This window comes from Colobus angolensis, unplaced genomic scaffold (genome assembly GCF_000951035.1).
Source record: "Colobus angolensis palliatus isolate OR3802 unplaced genomic scaffold, Cang.pa_1.0 Scaffold159, whole genome shotgun sequence".
NCBI lineage: Eukaryota > Metazoa > Chordata > Mammalia > Primates > Cercopithecidae > Colobus > Colobus angolensis.
This window is the reverse complement of record NW_012114699.1, coordinates 6,965,981-6,971,532: the sequence shown is the minus strand read 5'-3', so window position 1 is coordinate 6,971,532 and position 5,552 is coordinate 6,965,981. Positions and strand designations below refer to the sequence as shown.

Genomic DNA, 5,552 nt, shown 5'->3' with positions numbered 1-5,552 from the left:
ATAAAACCCCTTTATTTTGGAGATGAAGAAACTGAAGTTCGGGGTGAGGAGGTGACTTGTCCAAGGTCATACAGTGAGTCAGAGTATAAGTCAACCTGAATCCAATGTCAGTGTTTTCTCCAACTTCATTGCTTAAACTAGGTCATGCCTAGTTCCTATATCCTTTGGTAGTATTGCGCCTGCACAATTCATTCAACAAATATTCCCTGAGCACTTTCTTTGTGCTGAACACTGTTCTAAGTGCTAGGAATACAGTGGTGAATAAGACAGATAAAGTTCTTGCCTTCCACGAGTTTTACATTCTAACGTGTGGTGGAGGGGTTGGGGCAGGAGGCCATAAACATGTAACTCTAGATAGGAATAAGTACTTCCCATCTCACCTAGGGTAAAAGCCAGAGCCCTTACAATGGCTTATAAGTCCCTAGATGGTCTGGACACCACTCCCCCTCTATGATCTCTGTGCCCACCTCCTCTTAATCACTACACTCCAGCCACACTGACCTTAAACATGTCGGCATTCTCCTTTTAGAGTCATGGCACTTGCTAGGCTGCCTGCAGCATCCTCCCAGAGATCTGCATAGCTCACACCTCACCTCTTTCAGATCTTTGCTCAAATATTATCTAAGTGAAGCCTTCCCTGATTATCCTCTTTAAAACTGCAACCTCACTGCCACCCCAGCGCTCCGTATCTTCCATCCCTGCCTCAATTTTCTCCCTAGCTCTTATACCATCTGATAGACTGTAGATGTTTATTATTTGTTTATTAGCTATCTCCCTTCCCTAGAATGTTAGCTCCATGAGGGCAGGGATTTTTGTCTGTTCACTGTATGCTCACATGCCTAGAAAGTAGGCACATAGGCCAGGCGTGGTGGCTCATGAGCACTTTGAAGGGCCGAGGTGGGTGGATTGCCCGAGCTGAGAAATTCGAGACCAGCCTGGGCAACACAAGTGAAACCCCGTCTCTACTAAAAAAATTTTTTTTTAATTAGCCAGGTGTGGCAGCGTGTGCCTATAGTCCCAGCTACTTGGGAGGCTGAGGCAGCAGAATTGCTAGAACCCAGGAGATGGAGGTTGCAGTGAGCCGAGATCGCACCACTGCACTCCAGCCTGGGTGACAGAGCAAAACTCCGTCTCAGAAAAGAAAGGAAGAAAGGAAGAAAGAAAGAGGAGGAAGGAAGGGAGGAAGGAAGGAAGGAAGAAAGGAAGGAAGGAAGGAAGGGAGGAAGGAGGAAGAAAAGGAAAGAGAGAGAGAGAGAGAGAGAGAAGCTCTCCCAACATGGCGGCCTCAGCAGAAAAGAAGAATAAGAAGGCGAAGACTATCTCTCCCTAACAGACTTTCTGGCTGAGGATGGGGGTACTGGTGGGGGAAGCACCTATGTTTCCAAACCAGTCAGCTGGGCTGATGAAACGGATGACCTGGAAGGAGAATTTCAACAACTCGGCACAGTAATGATGACGATGTGTATATGGCGCCTCCAATTAGACCATTCCATCCTTCCCACTGCTCCACGGGCTGCTCGGGAACCCAATATCGACTGGAGCCGTCTTCCCAAATCGCCACCCTACACTGCTTTTCTAGGAAACCTACCCTATGATGTTACAGAAGAGTCAATTAAGGAATTCTTTAAAGGGTTAAATATCAGTGCAGTGTGTTTACCACGTGAACCCAGCAATCTAGAGAGGTTGAAAGGTTTTGGTTATGCTGAATTTGAGGAACTGGATTCCCTGCTCAGTGCCCTGAGTCTCAATGAAGAGTCTCTAGGTAACAGGAGAATTCAAGTGGACGTTGCTGATCAAGTACAGGATATAGACAGGGATGATCGTTCTTTCGGCCGTAATAGAAATCGGGATTCTGACAAAACTGATACAGACTGGAGGGCTCGTCCTGCTACAGACAGCTTTGATGACTACCCACCTAGAAGAGGTGATGATAGCTTTGGAGACAAGTATCGAGATAATTACGATTCAGACCGGTATCATGATGGGTATCAGGATGGGTACTGGGATGGCCCATGCCGGGATATGGATCCATATGGTGGCCGGGATCGCAATGATGACTGAAGCAGCAGAGGCAGCAGAGACTATTCCTGGATAGGCAGTGGCAGAAGAGCATTTGGCAGTGGGTATTGCAGGGATGATGACTATAGAGGAGGTGGGGACCGCTATGAAGACCGATGCAACAGACGGGATGATCGGTCGTGGACCTCCAGAGATGATTACTCTCGGGATGATTATAGGCATGATGATAGAGGTCCCCCTGCCAAAGACCCAAACTGAATCTAAAGCCTCAGAGTACTCCTAAGGAAGATGATTCCTCTGCTAGTACCTCCCAGTCCAGTCGAGCTGCTTCTATCTTTGGAGGGGCAAAGCCCGTTGACACAGCTGCTAGAGAAAGAGAAGTAGAAGAACGGCTACAGAAGGAACAAGAGAAGTTGCAGCGTCAACTGGATGAGCCAAAACTAGAACGATGGCCTCTGGAGAGACACCCAAGCTGGCGAAGTGAAGAAACCCAGGAACGGGAACAGTCGAGGACAGGAAGTGAGTCATCACAGACTGGGACCTCCACCACATCTGGCAGAAATGAACGAAGGAGAGAGAGTGAGAAGTCTCTAGAAAATGAAACTCTCAATAAGGAGGAAGATTGTCACTCTCCAACTTCTAAACCTTCCAAACCTGATCAGCCCCTAAAGGTAATGCCAGCCCCTCCACCAAAGGAGAATGCTTGGGTGAAGCGAAGTTCTAACCCTCCTGCTCCATCTCAGAGCTCAGACACAGAGCAGCAATCCCCTACAAGTGGTGGGGGAAAAGTAGCTCCAGCTCAACCATCTGAGGAAGGACCAGCAAGGAAAGATGAAAATAAAGTAGATGGGATGAATGTCCCAAAAGGCCAAACTGGGAACTCTAGCTGTGGTCCAGGAGATGGAGGGAACAAAGACCACTGGAAGGAGTCAGATAGGAAAGATGGCGAAAAGATCAAGACTGCAGATCTGCACCTGAGCCAAAGAAACCTGAGGAAAATTCAGCTTCCAAGTTCAGTTCTGCAAGCAAGTATGCTGCTCTCTCTGTTGATGGTGAAGATGAAAACGAGGGAGAAGATTATGCCAAATAGACCTCTACATCCTGTGCTTTCTCCTAGTTTCTCTCCATCCTGGAACATTCGAGAGCAAATCAAAACCTCTATCCAAACAAGACAAAATAAAACACACCATCTCCTGAAGGCCTTTCTTACCTTTTTTTAAAAACAAAAAATGAAATTCTTTTGCATGCTGCTGCAGCCTTTAAAGTACTGAAGTAACTGGAGAATCGCCAATACAGCCAGAGAGAAAGGGACTACAGTTTTTTAGAGGAAATGTTGTGCTGTGTTATGTCACCACGCAGTTGCCAGTGTGATTAGTGCCTAGGGGCCTCCATTTAGTAGAAATGGTAATGACAGTGATATTGAGTCTGGAACCTGGTTGGGCAGTAGGGGAGGGAGGTAGAAGGAAAAGTGTGAGATTTCTACCTTTTAGTTTTTATCCTATTGTGGCAAATATGAATTCTCAAACATTATCTGAATAAATGTTCCACTCTTGGAAAGGTAGATTTAGCCTCAAGTTGTTTTAGTCTCCAGGAGGCTGCCAGCCCCTCCTCTTATTTAATTCTGAGTTTTGGGGGCCAGCCTAGGGGGAAATCTTTTTTTTTTACCCCCCAGTGGGGTAGTTGGGAGTGAGACTATATAGGCCATAAAGAATAGGACTGCATTGGACCAAAATAAATGGGAAAATCGTGGTTTGAAAAGAAGCTTTTGGGAAGTGATGAGTCATTTTGCACCAGGTAATACGGGAAAATTGTGTGACCTCCAGCAAACACATGAATGGTTATTTCCTGGTGTTGGAAGCACTTAGGGGGTCGTGGTAATTCCCAGTGTTTTCTGTGTCCTAGTTTTACCCTTTCTAAACACTGTCCTTTTTGAAAGTTTGAATATATCCACATTCTGTTGAAACCTTGAAACTAAAAATTTAGACTCTTGTCATCTTAAGTTCTTTGTGCTACTCTTAACCTCCCAAAAAGCAGTCTCTAAGTCACATAGATGATGTTTTGGGCATTTTCTCTATCAGTCATGGAGAGCTGTAAAAGGGAGAATCGCTGCTTTTCTCAAGCAAATCAGTTTCTTGATGTCTTTTGGTTCTCACTCCTTGCCTGCTCCTGATGCTTTGACCCCTTTTATAGATCAGAGTGCTCTAGAATAATGGATGGTCTTGGAAGGTGGATAAATAGGGACAGGGACAGTTAAATTGGGAGCCTTTCTTACAACCTTGATGAGTTTTTCCCCCCAAGTTTCCTTCTCCACTGAAATGCCACATCAATGCTTGTTGGATTCATGAGGTGGCCAGACCAATGTGTTGTTTTTCTTTATTATTATTTTTTAAAGCTTCTCTTGAGAGAATAAATGGTAATGGAGAGAACTATTTAACAAGGTCCTGGTTTCTCTTGCAACACAGTAGCTAAATTTGCCTGCTTTTATGTGCATTTTTGTAGGGATCAGCTTGGTAGACAGTATTAGCAGAGAAATGACACCTTGACCTTCGTGTGCAAACCTGTCTCCCAACAGTCCTAGATTAGGTCCTGTTCAGCCATGCAGGGGTGTTGGTTTATGCATGCTGCAGCAGTGGGCATAATGAATATAATTTACCCAGTTGACAAAGGTGTGTACCAAGTGAATTTAAATAATTGGTGTGGATTGGCCAGTAGCTAAGAAGTGGGCTTTTAAAGAGTGTTGAAGATTGAAAGTTTTTTTTTTTTTTAAAGAAAAAGAAAGAAAGAAAAAAACCAATGATTGTGGATAATGAAAAGCTAGGGTTTGCCCTCTTCATGTCTACTCTCCTTCCAAATAGTTATATCCAAAACTGTTTTTCCCTCTCCCCTACCTTGTCCCCCCTATTAAAACAGAAACAGGGATTAATGTCCAGCTCCTGAATACATGTAAAATTCGTACAAAAATATCTTCCATGAAAATGATTTGTAATCTGTAGACTTATTACCTAGGAGATGTCTCGATGTAAAATCCCATCCTTTGGGATGTGGGTTTTTTGTTTTCTCCAAATAAATCTGATCTTTAAAGTTCAAAAGAAAAAGAAACAAAAAAGAAAAAGAAAGAAGAAAGAAAGAGAAAGAAAGAAGAAAGAAAAAGAAGGAAAGAAATAAAAGAAAGAAAAAGAAAGAAAGAAAAGAGAAAGAAAGAAAGAAAAGAGAAAGAAAGAAAAGAAAGGAAAGAAAGAAAAGAAAGAAAGAAAGAAAAAGAAAGAAAGAAAGAGAGAGAGAGAGAAAGAAAGAAAGAAAGAAAGAAAGAAAGAAAGAAAGAAAGAAAGAAAGAAAGAAAGAAAGAAAGAGGAAAGAAAGAAAGAAAGGAAAGAGAGAGAGAGAGAAAGAAAGAAAGAAAGAAAGAAAGAAAGAAAGAAAGAAAGAAAGAAAGAAAGAAAGAAAGAAAGAGGAAAGAGAAAAGAAAAGAAAGAAGCACATAGTAGGTGCTGGGTAAATATTTGTGGGATCAATAAATGAATATGAAAAAAAGA

At 43.2% G+C, this 5,552-nt stretch overlaps 1 pseudogene across 1 annotated transcript; it reads left to right on the top strand.

The window, feature by feature from the left end:
* The first annotated feature begins 1,276 nt into the window (after positions 1 to 1,276).
* On the top strand, positions 1,277 to 5,108 carry LOC105508167 (annotated as a pseudogene). The gene has a single exon (XR_001001216.1). The product of XR_001001216.1 is annotated as a eukaryotic translation initiation factor 4B pseudogene (transcript).
* The last annotated feature ends 444 nt before the right edge of the window (positions 5,109 to 5,552 follow it).